Source organism: Podarcis vaucheri, assembly GCF_965113315.1.
Source record: "Podarcis vaucheri genome assembly, chromosome: 1".
Taxonomy (NCBI): Eukaryota; Metazoa; Chordata; class Lepidosauria; order Squamata; family Lacertidae; genus Podarcis; species Podarcis vaucheri.
The window spans coordinates 68,329,320-68,347,968 of record NC_138759.1 but is presented as its reverse complement, the minus strand read 5'-3'; the positions used below and the strand labels follow the sequence as shown (position 1 = coordinate 68,347,968).

The following is an 18,649-nucleotide window of genomic DNA, read 5'->3' as shown; positions in this document are numbered from 1 at the left end:
TTATTTTCCATTTCTCTGTTTTCCAGCCATTCGAGAAGACCAAAATTTTTGTCTTCTCGTAATTTATTGAAAGTTTATTGCATTCGCAGTAAAGGATCAGAGAAGATATAAGACGTTTCAGACCCAAATTCGTTAATGATAGTAGAACTGCATCGTCTGCGTATAATAAGAGAGGAACTGGTTTCTGATTAAGTTTAGGGGCATGTGATTGTGTTTTTTGAAGGTGATCTGGCAGGTCTGATAAGAATAAATTAAATAGAAAGGGGGCAAGAATACACCCTTGTTTTACCCCTTTCGAGTTTGGGATGTCTGCTGAAAGGTGACCTTTGGTGCTAAGTTTGACTTGACAGACATTGGAAGAGTATAGATTTTGTATTAAAATCAATAAGCGCTGATCAATTTTTAATTCTGTAAGTTTCCTCCATAACTTTGGGCGGTCAATTGAGTCGAATGCACCACGAAAATCTACAAAGGCGGCGTATATCTTAGATTGCCTTTGGGATCTATATTTTTCTTGCTGAGAAGCAACAGGCTTGCCAGTAGTGGGACCACAGCAGCTGATGTGGATCCTGCAAAAAGAGAAGGAAAAGCTTGGCAAGCTCATTCTTACGTTGCTTTGGGGGTCACAGCCTGGCACAGCCTGACGCTGCAAATGCAATGTGTTAAGTCATGGGTCAGGCAATATAGCACCAATGCATTGCTTCCCACACCAGGGAAGTGCAGTGTCGCTCTCAGCAGCGGCGGAGCATATGCAGGATATCCCAGGCGTGGGATAGCCGCTCGGGTGCCCAAAGAGGTGTGTGCGCCCTGCAGCCGGGGGACGGAGCAAGCCCCCCATGGGGGCAGAGTGAGCTGCCCATGGCGGACATTTGGTGCGCTGTAGGCCCGCGACTCCCAAGCCTCCCCCAAGCTGTCAAAACGAAGGGGGAAGGCGTGCAGCTCCCCCCTTACTCCAATGGCTTGGGATAGGCTTGGGAGTTGCGGCCAGCCGGTGCACTGAATGTCACCCCCCTCAGTGAGGGCACCCGGGGCAGACCACCCTCACCACTTCCCTTCCTATGCCCCTGGCTCTCAGCAGCTCCCACACTACCACAACTCCATGCCAGCACTGACTGAGTTTCTTTCCACTGTGCTCACACTATAAAAGATGCTTAATCTGCTATACAAAGTACCTCATTTGTTATGTGGTTTGCCCTTAATTACACATTCCTGACAGAGAAGGCTGATGAAAACATATTATACTTGTGCTCCCGTATCACCAGTGACTCTATTATTTCACACTCACCATGCATGGTGGTTTTTATCACTGTTGTATCCTGTGGGTTTGGGAAGGGCACTCACTGCAGAAAGGAACCTTGCCAGGGGCCTGCCCCCATACCCAGAAGTGATGGGAGTCAGGATAAATCCAATATTTATATGTATTGGTGAACAACAGATCAACAGCTCAGCTCAGCACAGCCACTAGGCCTTGCTACACAGGTGAGACCAAGGCTCCCAACTAGTTCCCACTGAACTATGGAGGGAACCACACCTAGAAAGAATGGTTTCTATTGCAGACCAGGCATGTCTCTTAGAAACAGGCTGCACAAGCTACACCAACAATACCCCAGAAGGCTTGGGGTCTGCACACTATCTGGACTGTACAATCCATCGCATAAGCCAATCCAAATGTCACAACAGGTCGTCTCAGCAGAGAACATTTTTTCTGGACAGAACTTGCTTGGGTTGGCTCCAAACAGCTGCAGTGCATGCTTCCAGCTGTGCGCTTTTTAGTATTCATTTTTATATTTTAATGAGTATCTTATTGTTATGCTATCAGCTTGATGTTGGTTTATTCCAACCCCGGGTCCTTGAGAAAGAAAAATAAATATGTTGAAAAATGTATTTATATTGTATTTGGACTGTGGAACCTTGGGACTACATTTCCCAACAGCCCCTGCTGACGTAGGAGAATTTGCTTCCTAAAAGAGGAGGAGAGATTCACACTAAAGGACTATAGCATGGAACAGCTCTGATGATTGGTGAAGCAGCGGGGGGGGGGGGACATGGGACTAGAAGATCCTAGTGAGCAGTCTGGAAAGATAGATAACTCTGGGATTGCTGCTACGCAAATGTACCCTGTAAGGAAAGGAAAGAAAGACCCAGCAACAGAAGCTGTGCAGGACTAGGGCAGTGGCATACTTTGGACTTTTCAGTGCCCCCTGGGTGACACCAAAATTCACCCCCACTGACTGTCACCTTTCACTGTTCGTCATTGTTGTAGCACCTCCTACAGCACCCTCTTAGCTTGGCGCCCAGTGTGGGCAAACCAGTCACGCTCCCCTAAATCCATCTCTGAGCATAGTTGTGCTCAGGTTGTGCTTCTGTGCTACCCATGGTACCTGATCAGCCACTGTGAGCACAGGGTGATGTACCAAATGGACCTTTAGCTCCATCCAGCAGGGCTTCCTGTGTCCTTAAGTCCGAGCGGTTACATTTTTAATCCACTTATAGAATCCATCCCCCAAATGGCTGCAAGCTTCCCTGGTAATCTACCCTACTAAATCATCACTTATCTGTTAGCTATGTGGGTGGAGCTAGCATGCAGGAGGTAACAGTTAGCTATATTCGCAGTCACCTTCAGTAGCATAGCTTAGCTACGTTGAGACAACTCACAAGGCATGTGTTTGCCAACTCCACCCCAGCATTTGCATGCATGCCAGCTCCACCCACTCCACCCACAGACTTTCCACACTGAACAGGAAGATCTGCAAGGCATCCCAATTCCATGCCTCACCTATGCACATATTTGTACATGTATCAAGAGCCTGTTTCAGACATTTGTCCTACTTGTGGTGGGGCCGTGACGCAGCTCACTTCCCGCTTGCCCCATGTAAACTTAAGAAGGACTCTTCTAGATCATCACCTAAAAACCATTCAGCCAAAGTCAGGATGAGGCCAGCTCCTGATAATTTTTTTAAAAAATCAAAATGACTGCTGTTGAGCAAGTGTTGCAGGTTTGCATTGTCATGTATGTGAATTCCAAGTAACTAAAGGCTCGAGGTGGGTGCATTTGAAAAGTAATTCTTTCTGCAGCATACTTCAATAGGATCAGTAGCTCAAAACAATACAGTCTCTTCTGCTTATGTAAGGTGCAAAGATTTATGTTTCACCTATTTGTTGCCAATATGAGAGGTAGTATGATTGCACCAATAACCTTAAATCAGTCCACTTTTATAACAGCAAATCAATTGCTATGAGATACTGTTCAAACTTGTATGGATTTTTCCCCATCTCCTTATCACATATTATTTATATCCTTTCCTATGAAGTGCTTGTGGCAGATAGAAAAGCAGCAAACATCCCTTTATTTCAAAATATATATTTTTAAAAATGCTTGGCAGCAGAGGAGAGAGTGTTGCTTACATAAAAGATTTTTATTGGCTTCTCTTCACTGTGTATGAAGTTTCAGGGGAAGGGAAAAAATCAGGAGGGAAGAAAGGAGGATTTCTTTTTATGGTTTTGTAATATCACAATATAACATCATTACATTATTCATTCTGTAATATCGTATTAATGAAACACTTTTGGGATTCATATTTAAGAGTAGAATTCGTTCCAAAAGTACATTCAAATGTTCCTTTTTAAATAATTAAAAGCTGCCCCAAACATGATGTCAGATTACATTCATGTGTATATATAACATAGTTGCAATTTCTTCAACCATTCGAGCCATATATACTCTAGTTAATAAGTAATACATAAAGCTGAAATATACCTGGGTTGTAACATTCACTTCATTTTACTGCTCAAGTGTCCTGTCAGCTTCATAGCAGTGGAAAATCCCCCTTCCTCTGTTTCTTTCCACACTGCCACTCATTTATTCATAATTCAGGTAGCTCTGGCAAGTCTTGAACCAGCAAGCTCTTCCTGCAGGAAGATACTAATACTAATATTTGTATTGGGAAAATTATTCCCCCAAGCACAAAATACACATCCATAGTGTAATTTGCAAATTGTGTACATGTGGATAAATTGCAAATGAAAAAGATAAGGTCCCTCTTCTCCTGCCTCTTGGAGGTATAAATCACAGCATTCATGGTACATTAGCGCCATCCATAAATGACACTACAGAAGCATATTACATGCTTGGAAATTAGTTTCTCAGTAGTAGTTGTCTTGGGGATAGGTTATTCAGCTCTCTCCGAGAAAAGATAGCATGCACTTCCCCCCTCTCAGACTTCCTATCAGAGAGAGATAAGGATAACATATATCCAAGAAAACGAGAAACTTTCTGGGCCATTCTTCAGTCCCAAGCCTCCACAGGAACATAGGAAGCTGCCTTACACTGAGTCAAAATATTGTTCCATTGAGCTCAGTATTGTCTACACTGACTGGAAGCAACTCCCCATGGTTTCAGACAGTGGTCTCTTCCAACCTTACCTGGAGAGGCCAAGGATTGAACCTGGGACACCATCTGTAGGCAAAGCTGATGTTCAACCACGGAACTATGGCTCTTCCCCAAAATTCTGATACTGCTGAAATTTCGTCTCTGGACACATAACTCCCTTTTGCTGCTGCTCACTGCTTCATTCCAGTCCTGTGAGAGTTCCTGCCATAGCTCCTGGCTTTCCTGAACCAGAACAAACTTCCAACTTATCCATAATCCACCTTCACCATGTTGCAACACTGCAGTCCAGAAGTTAACTAGAGCTATGAGTAAAATGACCAACTTATCTCTGTCCAAAAGAGGCTGGAGCTGGTGAACTAGCTTAAGCTAGAAAGAGGCACTCCAAACCACTGAGGCCACCTGAGCCTCCACTGAGCATCTGTCTCCCTCTTGAACACCTCTGTCTTATGAGGATTCAGCTTCAATTATTGGCCCATATTGGACCCATCACTGCTCCCAAACACCAGTCAGGCTCTGTTGAAGCTCCTGAAGGAATTTTCAAAACAGTTCTCTGGTATTAATGACATTCTTACAGATATACTGGCAATGCAGGTGTTTTTGTCACTTGTTGCAGATGAAATCTGCTTTATTCAGCAGACAGCTTGTGTGAAACTGTTGCTAGCCTCTTTTTTCACATCAACACAAATTCACACACTTTTCATTAAAGTGCAAGACAGGGAGACATTTTGGTAAACAAGGAGTCAGACTGTAAAAGAATTGTTGCTGCAACAGCCACTTGTCCTCCTTGTCAATATACTGTACTTAACTGGTCTTCTAGAGTTCATCATTATTTTCACTCCAGACAAATTCAATTCATTTTGCAACATTTTGCATGAAACGAGTTTTACCTTGATGTTGCTTGAGCAAGCAATTTGCATGAGCAGGATGCTTCACAATGGATTGGGGGGAAATAGAGATTATAATTCTGAGAGACTCGGAGGATTGGCTAGCTAGAAAAATATATGTTCTGGCTGAGGAGGGGGTCAAATGCCAATTAAGGATCAGGCTTGCTGTTTTGAGCCTTCAAACAGCATTGATCTTGGATATCCAAGAGGTACTGTTTTGTTTAACTACGTCAGCTGGTGTGCCAGATGTACCCACTTTTGGAATATAGATTTCTAGCTTCTGTTATGATGACTGACTACCAGGATGAATTGTTGCAATATGCTTTATGTAGCGCAACTGGCTCAAGAATGCAGCTGCTCATTTGTCGATGGCATGTATTGCCTATCTTGAAACATCATTGGCTACGCCTTGCTTTCTGGATATAATTTAATGTGCTGGTTTTGACTTGTTCCTATGCAGTCTGCGTCCTGACCATCCCAGGGAATGTCTCGCTCTTTATAAACTACGATGAGGCTTTGTGGTCAGCCAGTTAAAATGCCACTCAAGCATTTCATTTACAGATATAAGATTGTAGTCAATTATGAGTAGGGCTTTTTCTGTGTTGGCCCCTGAATCATGATTTTCCCTCCCTCTGAGGATGTTGGTTCCTCTTACCTCTTTTCAGAGACAAGTGAATCCTTACTGTTCCACAAAGCACTTGAAAGCTGAAGCTTTGGCTTTTGATCTGATTGCTGTTTATATTTTGTGTTATAGAATACATTTTCTTTTCCTATTGTTTTGATTTTTATGCAATCAAACTAATTAGGCATATCTCCATCTAATAATGTGAAATGTATTATATCTTATGTCATACCAGTGGGTGCAATGGGTCTTCCTCTACTTCCCCTTGAAATACTTGCACACCACCAAAATCTACCCCAGAGGTTTTCCAACTTAATGGAGCAGATTTTATGGGCACCTGGGGAGTTGCAGGGGGAATGAGATCTAGTAGAAACCCTGTTATGCAGTTGCAATGACACTGTTGGATGTCACTGTTGGCCACCACAAAGTACCAATGTGAAAACCAATCATCTTTATTCTTCTGTCCTTGTGTATGATGGGTCAACCCAGAGCTGAGATGGATGTGTGAGAAGGATGTTGGCTCAACTACATCAGTCCCCTGGTCTATAACTGCATTTCAGATAGATCTGGTTCAGTTCTGAACTGGACTGAACTGTGTATATCAAAATGTGGTCAAGCTTTTACAGCGGAAATGGATTAGACAGTAGTAATACTTTAATTCCTGTCTGCATGGTTTTATTGAGAAATGTGGCTGAGACGCACATGGAAATAAACACACTCATTTCTTTTCTTCATCAAGTTGCTCACATTGTGGGCAGCTTCAAGTAGCTGAATTCCAAGAGTTATAGCTTTGGAAAGAGCTGGTTATTGAGCAGAAAACATCTACCATCAGCTGCTTTGCTCTTGAGAAACAGAGGCGTTTAGGAAAGTGGTGGTGCTTGCAGATCTTTCTGTTTCTTGGTATAGGTTTGATCACTTTTGATAACTGAGTACAGTGAGATGTGAACATAGATGGAGCTGTGTAGATCAACTCAGCCAATGGAATTGCAAGCAAAAATAGAATTAAAAAATGGTTCTGTGTTTTCTATGTATTACCGTATTTTTCTCCCTATAGGACGCACTATTTCCTCTCCAAAAATGAAGGGGAAATCTGGGTGCGTCCTATGGGGCGAATGCAGGCTTTTGCTGAAGCTTGGAGAGCGAGAGGGGTCGGTGCGCACCGACCCCTCTCGCTCTCCAGGCTTCAGAAAGACACCCGCAGCCTAGGCAGCCCTGCGGAAGGTCCCGCAGGGCTGTCTAGGCTGCGGATAGCAGCCTGCCGCCCGGCACTCGGGGCGCCCTGAAGCAGAGCGCCCCACGCGCCAGACAGACATCTGCAGTATGGGGAGCCCTGCGGGAGTTCCCGCAGGGCTCCCTACGCTGCGGATAGCAGCCTGCCACCCGGCCGAGGGGTGCCCTGAAGCAGAGCACCCCTCGCGCCGGGCAGACATCCACAGCGTGTTGGAGGATAGCAGCCTCCCGCCAGGCATGCGGGGCGCCCTGAAGCAGAGCGCCCCGCACACCGGACAGGCATCGGCCAGCCCCACAAGCTCGGGGGACAGCAAGGAGGCGCAGCGCCGCCATCCCGCTGTTCCTCGACCTGGTTCAGTTTCCCCGACCTAGTTTTTTTTGGGGGGGAATAAAGGGGGGAAATTAGGTGCATCCTATGGGACGGAGCGTCCTATGGGACGAAAAATACGGTACTTCTGTAGTGTTTTGAAATGAAGATAAATTACTTGCTTTTATTTGCTTTTACTTTTTTCATCTGTTTAATCTGCCATATGCAACAACACTTGCTTCAAGATTTGGGAATCCAAGCAGGATTTATTTTACCCCTTTCTAATCCAATCCTCTGGATGGTACACAAGGCATTGTCTGCATGCTGATGTAATACTTAGATCAACATGCTTGGAATTTAGAGAAGCAGAATATAGTTCCAGCAAGGCTACTGGTACACTGGGATGGCCTTCATGCATGTCGCTGTCCTCAGCTCTCCAACAGGAAATGAGAGTTACAAGGATGTACCTCACATTTTTGTGTGTGAGAGAATGAATATTTGGAAGTTCTATGCTCAGAGATACAATCCATGGTAACTGTATCTAAGAGCCAGTCCCCAGCATTCCAGTGATGGCGAAGGGTTCAGGTAGGGACTAACCCAATGGCAGATGCCACTGTTACAATGTCGGCTTACTACCACAGACAGCCTATGCAGGGGATGGCATAAAGGTTGAAATGCTGGTCACAGAAAGGACTAAGAGCAACCTGAGCCACATCCCAAAGCTAGGTGGGGCACTTATGCTTAAATAAACGACCTATTTGTCACACAGTCAGTGCCCTGTGGTATGCCCATTGTTTCAAACTTAATTCTTTTTTGTTTCTCTGTTCTTCTTCAGTTGCTTGTTCAGTTGTTAAAATTAAGTCCCTAGCTTAGAAGTAACTGGCAGGTATGGTGCCAGTTACAGTTAATTTTTACCTCAGTTCTGTTAGGCCTGGAAGGACAGGACCAAGACTATAGACTCTTAATCCATGTTTACACAACTTTCTGACTTTGATGAGAAAGGAAAATAGGATTGTTTGTCTTTGATTTCATTTTAATCATTAAGCCCCAAGTTTGGTTTCACAAGTAGGATTATTATTATTCAAAAGAGGCCTCATTTCTCTGAGGAGGCAAAGCTGTCCTCCACCTTGACATTTTGTGGCTCGCAGTGACAGAGATCCCACACGATCCTGATCACAGACAAATACATGAACTGCAGAAATTTCTGCCTCCTTTTCCTTTTTGGTTGGAATTTTCCAATATCCCTAGTATGTGTGCACAGGACAGAAAGATGCACTCCCATCCCTTGAAATACACAAGCATTTCCACCACACACATCACTTGTTGTAATGGAGTAAGATCTGCGAGTCATTCTACACACTGAAAAGTACTATAAGTGATATGATAACTAATCACCATTATTATTAGCATTTAAAAAATGCTCCATATTAAATTGTTACTTGTTAGGCAATTGCATCATGGGTTACATGGTTACTGGTGTTTAAGGTCCGTAAGTAATATTGATCCCTCCACACAAAATCCAAATATTGTTAACATTGATTTAGATTTTGCATGTGTTGAAAAAAATATTCCTTCTGTGCTTTCCCTTCAGCTGTCTGCAGAACCAGAAAACATTTTGTAAACATCCATTTTGCAATAATGAGTCGGGTTGGATTCAACTGGTGATTGTGGGTTTATTCCAAAAACTATTAGGTTCAATCCTTCTGCAGCCAAAAACATTTCTGATGTCATTATTAATTGCCCAGATTTATGCTTTGGAAAGACACAAACCAATGAACATCCCCTTTATTTCACTTTCTCCTTCCTCTCATTATTTCCCTTTAAATAAAGGCGAAGGAAGCGGGGGAAGCCTGACAACCACACTGAAGTCGAATTAAACATCTGTTTGTAAAACAAATCACAATGCCACTGACAGCTGTGGTGGAATGGCAAATGTTCCACAGCTGTCAGGCTCCTAAATTAACCATGATTTTCATTTACACACAGCAAATAACTAGGAAATGATGGAGACCTCTCAGCCTTTGCCTTTTCACTGCTTGCAATGCAGAGGAGTGAAGGATTCATTCGATAATGGATCAGAAAGGACAGATCTTTAAAGGCCAAAGCCTGTTTCCATTAAAATCAACTTAAGACACTCTTCCGTGGGATTGAGTTTATAAATCAGATCTTAGTATTCCATAATTCAGGGAAATTATCTTATTCTTTCACATTGATTCCCTGTTATTTTCCTTCTTCTGGATATTTCAAGACCGAGGCAAGTATACCGTATATACTTGTGTATAAGCCAACCCGAATATAAGCCAAGGCACCTAATTTTACCACAAAAAACTGGGAAAACTTATTGACTCGAGTATAAGCCAGTTCACCACACCACAAACCTGGTGGTGGCGGCAGCAGCGGAGGAAGAACAAGCAGCAAAGCAAAGCAGTGGCAAAGGCGGAGGAGGAGGAAGGAGCAGCCCGAAAGGACACTCACTCGAGTATAAGCCGGGGGGGGGGCTTCTTCAGCATAAAAAATGTGCTGAAAAAGTCGGTTTATTCTCGAGTATATACGGTAATTGTCCACCTCTTGGGATATGCCCCTAACAGCTGGTTTATATGCCAATCCATGGGGCTTGGCATCTCTGTGGTGATGCACACACACACACACACACACACACACACACCCCAGCCAGCCACATCATGTAGTAGAACTCACCATGTGACTTCTGAACAGCATGTTGCTTGTATCCTTGCTCCCTACCCAGTCAATGATGGTCTTATTGAAAGTAAAGAAACTGACCTCATGTGATTCATTCTATTCAATGATATGCCCCGGGATGAGAAACAAGTTACAGTTATGCATTAACCCTATGGTTAATACACCAAAAGTGATACTCTACAGTAAATTCTTACAATTCATGGGTATGCAGTCTAGTGCCATGCCAAATATTTCTTCTTCATCGGTTAATGGGAGGAAAGTAAATTGCAAATTTATTTTGGTAAAATATTAATTAATGAAAGGCCATTTACTTTCAAGCTAGCTGGGGGGCATTTGTGAGCAGTGCTTTCCTTCTAGAAAAGAAAGGTGCCAATACTCATTGTGAAGTTGTTACAGTAACAGCCACACTTTTAACCAGTGCTTTTCTTCTAGAAAAAAAGATCGCGGTACTGCGTCCGCTTGAGTGTCCCCAGAAAAAAAGCACTGTTTGTGAGAATCTTTTCTTTCATTCTACAGATTCTGTACTTGGCAGTTTGCATGCTTCAGGCCTCCTGGGTCACTGTACTAGCTGAAAACCCCACCATGTCTTCGGCTGGGCTTTACTCTAAATGCACAGAAATGTGGGGAGGCTGCCTATTATGTGCCCAATAGCTGTTGCTTGATGTTTTTAAAAAGCAAAGTGTTTTCACCTTTGAAAATCATTAGGTGGATGCCAAGAGTGTGGATTTTGTTTTTCCCTTAAAAGAAGGGCAAACAGAAGAACTTCCCTTAAAAACAAAACCAGCAAGCATGCCAATCTCAGGCGCTCAGGACCCAACCTCCTCTAGCATTTCACTTCCTTCATGGGACTTTTTCATATCATGAAGCACAGGCAGCTGAGGAGGCTTCAGAGGGCTGGAGAAAAAATAATAATGAAAAGAAACACACACCACCCTCAGTCACCATACAGTGATACGTGAGCTCAAACCTGCACCCCACTGAACATCGAAAGAAATTCTAAAGTGCTTTGAAATGAGGCAGAAAAATGGAAGCAAACTGGTCACAAATTGGAGACAGGTCTTCCCACAGCACTAATTCAATCAACTAGACTCATATCATCCCTGTCTAAACAGTTAAAATCTGTTAAATTAACTCGGGGGGGGGTGCATACATGTAACAATAAATCACAAATGAAAGAAAAGTAGGGTGATATCCCCACTGTTTGTGATAAATTTCTCAGGTTATTCTCCCTCAACATACATGGATATGTTGGTGTTTTAAATGTATCTAATTAAAGCTGTATAATATTGTACATAATCTGTATAATATAAACAACTGAATCATATTATGTATGTTGCAAAACTGGAAACAGATGTCATAAAAACTTTAACATCCCAGTTCCTTGAAATAACATTTTCCAACTTAAATCATTAGTAACTTTCCTCCAGAGATGAACAACCCCTGTCGCTGATTTCAATATACTTGATGTGTGTACTTTATCATACAGTAATTGTGTTCTCTTCCACACACATAATTTATGGTAATTTATCAGTGGGAACAGTAGTATAAACAGCTAGAATTTGAATGAGATGACTCTTAGTGTTGTTGGCAGCTAGGTTTATTTTTTTGGTGCAGAGATTCTGAACAGCTGTGTTCCAAAATTACAGCAACTTGCATGTGAAATCATAATTACACAGATGTCACTATAATGAAGCACAGGATTTAGGGATAGGAGGAGGTCCATCTTGGGATATATTTATGTGACTGACACTTGTGAAACTGAACTTCAGTAAGGCTTTAGACAAAATCCCCCATAATCTTCTTGCAGAGAAGCTGGTAAAATGTGGATTTGACTGACCGAACCCAAAGAGTGTTCACAAATGGTTCTTCATCAACCTGGAATAAAGTGACAATTGGAATGCCACAAGGCTCTGTCCTGGGCCCACTGTTGTTCCGTGTCTTTATAAACGACTTGGATGCCCATTCAATTTGCAGATGACACCAAACTGGGAGGGGTAGCTAATGCCACAGGTGACAGAATTATGATTAATGGACACACTCAGGAGGTGGTGGATTCTCTTTCCTTGGAGATTTTTAAAGCAGTGGTTGGATGGCAATCTGTCATGGATGCTTTAGCTGAGATCCCTGCATTGCAGAGGGTTGGACTCGGTGACCCTCAGGGTCTCTTTCAACTCTAACACTTCTATGATTCTATGAAGAATCTGCCATGTTTCAGAAGTGGCTGAAATGCACACATTATACCAGAGAATAGAAGACGGATACCAGCAGTTTTTTAACAGGATTATTAAGGAGCATAAAGGATATCTGCAAAATCATTAGATCAGGGGTGGGGAAACCTAATGGCACCAGTTTACTTTCTATCCCCTCAACAGGGCTGGCCCAATACCATTTACCACTTGAGGCAAAACGGAAAATGGTGCTGCCTTGCTGCCACCTGAGATGACTCAAGGTGAAGCCTCAGCAAGCTGGAGTTGTGAGAGAGAAACAAAGAGGCCAGAGAGGAAAAGGCAGCAGGAGGGGGACCATCCCCTCCCCAGGGGGTGACTGGGATGGCAGCAGCAGCAGCAGCTCCTATCATCACCTTTGAGGAGTGGCAAAGGTGCATGAGGATTCTCCTTTCTTTCCAGTTCTGTTGCCCCTTCCAGCTCTCCTGTCTTCAGAGGGGACAGCCTCAGCAAGGTGGGCAGGCCAGCCCTACCTTCAACATCATACCTATCAGTTCCAGGTTATAGAATGCTGCACCTGTGAAGTGCTTGTTATGGAATTCTACTCAATATTGATCCAGAGTAGATTCCAATGTATAGTTAGAGTAAAAACTTAAAAACGTTGCAGGATTCCCGAAAAACAGAAGAGATGCAATTAAATTTCATCCAGCAGAGCTTTGCTGCTACTGAAGGCAAATGAGCATAATGGTCACAAATCCAATACATTCAGGATTAGCACTGTCCATAAGAAATCCAGTTGCAGCAGACTTAGTTTATACTCACAACAACTTACAATAAGTCTAAACCTTAACACTATAGCATACTATGTACAGAACACCACACCAGAAGGAAAAAGAGATAGAAAGAGAAAGTGAAACCCAGGCTCCTTCTGGCCTTACAGTGGTACCTCGGGTTACATACGCTTCAGGTTACACACTCCGCTAACCCAGAAATAGTGCTTCAGGTTAAGAACTTTGCTTCAGGATAAGTACAGAAATCGTGCTCCGGCAGCACAGCAGCAGCAGGAGGCCCCATTAGCTGAAGTGGTGCTTCAGGTTAAGAACAGTTTCAGGTTAAGAATGGACCTCCAGAACAAATTAAGTGCTTAACCCGAGGTACCACTGTACTTTTATAGTTAGCATGACTTTGACAGAAGAGATAACAGAACCAGTTTAAGCCAGCTGTACTCAGCTTCTCTGAAGGAATAACCTAAACATCATGAACCTTCTGCTTGTTTCTTTCACACAGAGAAGCCTCCAGAACCCACTTGAATTAATTAGAAAAGGAAAGATTTCTACACATCAGATCAATGCTTTCTGCACTAATAAATGCAAACTGACAGTGCTTTGGTTAAAATCTCCACATGTCAGATGGAAGAAGATCTTGTCTATGTAAACTACTGCATAGATTCTATGGGGGGGGGATGCTGGATAAAGTTATTTGCAAAATGTGGTAGCTAGTGAAAGAGTGATCCTTGAGATGTAAACTAGCCCAAATCAAAAGAAAGGAATATATAGAATCTCTTACATTTAAAATGCTTGGAACTCCAGAAGATGTACTTTTCACATCCACAGACCCTTCAGGTAAAAGAAAGCTTCAAAATGAAGTATAATCTTTGAGGTCCACAATTCAAACTCACAAAACAGGGGCTCCAAAAATCTTCAAGGTACTAACTCCTAATGTCTGGATTATGTTATGCTAACACCAAAGCCAGTTTTCCAGCTGTACAATTTTCCAAACGAATGGTTTTTAAAAAACAACAACAACATGTAAATTATGTTCTAAATCTGCCAAATCTCTAATTTGGCAGACTTTATGTCCTTTTCAAGTTGCTCAAACCCTCTAGTGGCTGCTCACATCGAAAAAGAACCATATGAATAAACCATAAGGGGAATGATTTATGCTTAAAAATAACAAATTCCACGCTTTGTCTTAAAAAGAATAAAACATTTCCCTTGCTAGTTCTGCTTGAACACAGTTTCTACCACAAGAAGCTCCCCCCGTCCACACACAAAAAACATTGTGATGAAGTTATTTGACAGTGTTGCTGCTAGCCAAACAACAAATGCAACCCAGGTCACATATTTCATGGACAGTCGGGACTCAAACAGGAGAAGGAAAGTGAACTGTTGCAAAGTTTCCAACCATTTTGCAAATTTGGCTTATTGTAATGCTCACATAATCTTGCCTTTCTTTCAGCCTGAAGCTAACATTCAGTTTTCAAATAACTTCTAAGTTTCAGTAGAAGAATTTCACTGGGGATAGGAGCACTCAGGGTTGGTGTGAGTTGTTTCCATAGCTGAGGGTACAACATCTCCTTTGCATGCAGAAGATCCCAGGTTCAGTTCCTGGCATCTGAAGGCAGGGCTGGGAAACACGCCTGTCTGAAGCCTTGGACAGGTGCTACTCATCAGTATAGATGGTTGTTGTTTAGTTGTGTCCGACTCTTCGTGACCCCATGGACCAGAGCACACCAGGCACTCCTGTTTTCCACTGCCTCCCGCAGCTTGGTCAAACTCATGTTTGTAGCTTCGAGAACACTGTCCAACCATCTCGTCCTCTGTTGTCCTCTTCTCCTTGAACCCTCAATCTTTCCCAACATCAGGGTCTTTTCCAGGAAGTCTTCTCTTCTCATGAGGTGGCCAAAGTATTGGAGCCTCAGCTTCAGGATCTGTCCTTCCAGTGAGCACTCAGGGCTGATTTCCTTAAGGATGGATAGGTTTGATCTTCTTGCAGTCCATGGGACTCTCAAGAGTCTCCTCCAGCACCATAATTCAAAAGCATCAATTCTTCGGCGATCAGCCTTCTTTTATGGTCCAGCTCTCACTTCCATACGTCACTACTGGGGAAACCATAGCTTCAACTATATGGACCTTGTCAGCAAGGTGATGTCTTTGCTGCACTCAATAGATGAATATTGTGACTTGGCATAAGGCAGATTCCTATGTTCTTACCTTTTTCTGGCCTATTATTGCTTTCAGCTTTCCTACCTGTAAAGAGGACTGTCTCCCAAAAAGGGGATGGAGAATGAACACATTCCCAACAGCAATGTGTCCTTTGAACAGGACATACACCCTGAATGGTCATGTACTTTCTGAGATATGCAAGGCCTCCGAAATAAAAACGGCTAATAGTGCCAATGCTTGTTGAGTGCTTAAGGTAGCAGAATTCCACCCTACGCCTTTCAGAAACAACTGCTTTCATAGCAGGATTGTGGGTGGGGCGTTTTGAGCGCTTCGTATTTTTCATGGTAGCATTGTAGCTTTCACAGATGTGACAATAGCTGAGAAAATGGTGTCCAACATTTGTATGCATTTATGTGGGTGGGCGGAGGCGACAGGAGAGTGGAAGGGGGAGGGGAGGGCTTTCTGTAAACCCTATAATTTAGATGTGCACAAAGCTTTACATCCTGGTAGGGGGGAAAATGTACATGGTGTTAAGTTTGTGCCAAAAGCAAAAATGATAATTGCTATGTACTGCGCTGCCCCCGCACAACAGTTTAGCACTGTATTATACTGCTAATCATTCTCACTAACAAGTCACAATGAAGGAAGCTGCTTCCGTTCGACAGGCTTCAATCTTTTGACTTATACTCAAGAAAACTCATCCGGTTCTCTTTTGACTCAAATTTTTAAATTTTATGCGGCAGCTTTATGTTTCTTCACATTTGTATTACACAGGATGTCGAAAGATTATGACGTTGCCAACCTGCCCCACCGTAAGAAACTCCTCCCAGTATTGTGATCCTAGCTTGTGGGACTCTGTAGACAACTGATGAAAAATAAATATCAACAATTAGCCTGAATTGAATTTCAAAGCAAATCTGCAGACTTTTCTTCAGGTGACTGGCCAATTTTAATGTACCACTAGGCTTCTGCAAGAACAATATGAGGAATTTAGGTAAGTGCCTTACATCAAGTCAGACCACCAGTCCATCTATTTCAGGACTGTCAAAACCAGGATTTTAGGATTTCCCAGCCTACCTGGAGATGCCAGAGACTACCGAGCTACGTATATGTGCTGTGTTCTATGCACCCAGCATATCTAACTGACACTGAGTTGCTTCATAGGCTAGAACAACAGGGATCCATAGCCAGAGTGGATGTTTGTGCTGGTGTGCGCTAACATTGCACAGTGAACCCAGTTTAAAAGGGAAGCTACGCATGTGTAACAGCAGATGCATAATGCCTTTTTGATTGTTTTGCAGCAAGTCTAAACTGGGCCTGGGGAATTTTGAGGGAAGCAAAAAAAGAAAGAAGAAAGAAATTTGAGGTTTCTTAAGCGCAAGTGGTTTCACGTGCAATTTATTTATTTGAAAGAAATTCAAAGTGGCTAGCTATTTTTAAAAAAGAAGTTATAAAACAGAAACCATTTCACAACTCAACCAATATCATAAAGCAAAATATTAGCATACCAGAAGAATCTGCAAAACAGCCTTCAAAACTAAACATAAAAATATCAGCCAAAGTCCAGGGCAATGAGGCCCTTCCCCAACGCTACAATTCTATGATTCTATGAATTTCCCCCACTCTGTAGGAAGTCTGGAGAAGCCCTTGCACTATGTACGTAAAAAGGGTTTCCATTTCTGCAGTGCATGCACTTCTCCCAGCTGGTGCCTCCAATTATTTGCACATCTAACCACCAGCATATATATATTCTGATCATCACACCAGGAAAAAATAATGCGCAATTAGTGCTGAAGATGTTAAAAGTGGTGCAAACAGCCAGCGATCTTGAGCAGCTGAAATGTTGGCATGCAAGCACTGGCTTTTCAAGACAATGCAATGCTCATCCATTTTACATGTATGGAAATTGATTGGAAAAGCAGGCTATGTCAGTCATTCTGTGGGCTTCCTGTGGATATCCAAAAATGTAGGGTGGAAATACAGAGGACTGTGAAAACAAAGAGGCACTGCCTCAGGCATTGGTGACCAACATCACAGAGACCAAACTAAGTCCCCCCCCCACCAGTGGTGTTACAGACTGTGGCCCTTCTGTCTTCTCCCTTAAGAGCAATTGATAGCCCATGTCTATGTCCAGAATATAAAGCACATGCAGCTTTCTCTAAGCACATGATGCTGCTGTTATTTGTTGGTAGAGGTTTTGAAATTTACTGCTGCATTTTGATGGTATAAGGCTTTGATCAGAGCTGTTGGCTGCTGTTTTATTTTGGGCTTTTATTGCAGAGTGTTTTAATTTTGTTAATAGCTTTTAAAATTGTTGTTACCCACCCTGGGATTATCAAAGTGGTGAAGGGCAGGATATAAATAATAAATAAAATTAAGGAAACGATATATTGCCTCCAGGCCATTGCCTTTAAAATGACACTTTGTGGAAACCTCACTGCAAATCAGTTGAACAGTTTTAGGGCCTTTCACATAACCATTGAAAATTACAGAGGATAGGGAGGGGGAGCCAGAGCCAGAGACACTGGTCTGATTTTCATGTTATGGTAACCCAAACTATAGCTTACAAGTGTGCTGGTTCCCAGAAAGCAGCTTACACTCACTTTGCCCCACCCACCAACCCAGTGCTTTTAGATCAGGGCTCCATGACAACTAAGCCAAGGTTTGGTTTAGTGTGTCATCTGAACATGGGATTGTGGTGAAGTTCTTGCCTCCTTAACCATCATCTACCAAGGCAAGAACAACATTAACTGATAAATTACTGATCATGGATGGCATCCACCTGAGATGTTATGTGGGTGAATGCCACCAATGTTGACTATTCTTAGTGAGAAAACATCCCTCTGCCTGGAATAGGGAACACAATGTCAGTTTTGGGACTGTCTCCCCCTTCCTAAATTTTATTCTGCTCCCAAGGAAGAGCTATAGCTCACAATATGTAAAGTAACTAATTACACAATAAATAGCTCATATTATCTGTGGTTGTCAATTCCCCCGTCCCTACCTATCTTTTTTTCAAGACCTGTGAACCACCTCTTGTCCATCATTGAAGATCTGCTCACAATTGGTAATCAGGTGTGTTCTGTCTCTGATCCTGCTGTCCAGTTGCCAAGGGAAGTAAAAGGAAGAGACTTTCCTAAAGATGACCTGTACCATGAGAGTCTTGCAAGGGGAGTCTCCCATACTGCTGACTGGCAAGGAGGCCTGGTTCAACGATAAACTCACCCTAGCAATTGACCTTCCTGTGGTAATTTTCTCATACCTAGAACCCCTTGCATGAGTCAGGGCCGTCATGAAGTGAGTCGCTCTGTTCCTATGGTGTGAAGAGTAGATGAAAGTCCAATATGTTATGGCTCCAACTCACTTAGTTCAACTAAGTGATATGTTGGGGCTGATGGTAATTGAA

General features: G+C 42.8%; 1 protein-coding gene across 1 annotated transcript in view; it reads right to left on the bottom strand.

Moving 5' to 3' along the window:
- SPON1 (spondin 1) overlaps window positions 1-18,649 on the bottom strand; it is a 280,598-nt gene that overhangs the window by 196,520 nt on the left and 65,429 nt on the right. The gene's annotated exons all lie outside the window — the stretch shown is intronic.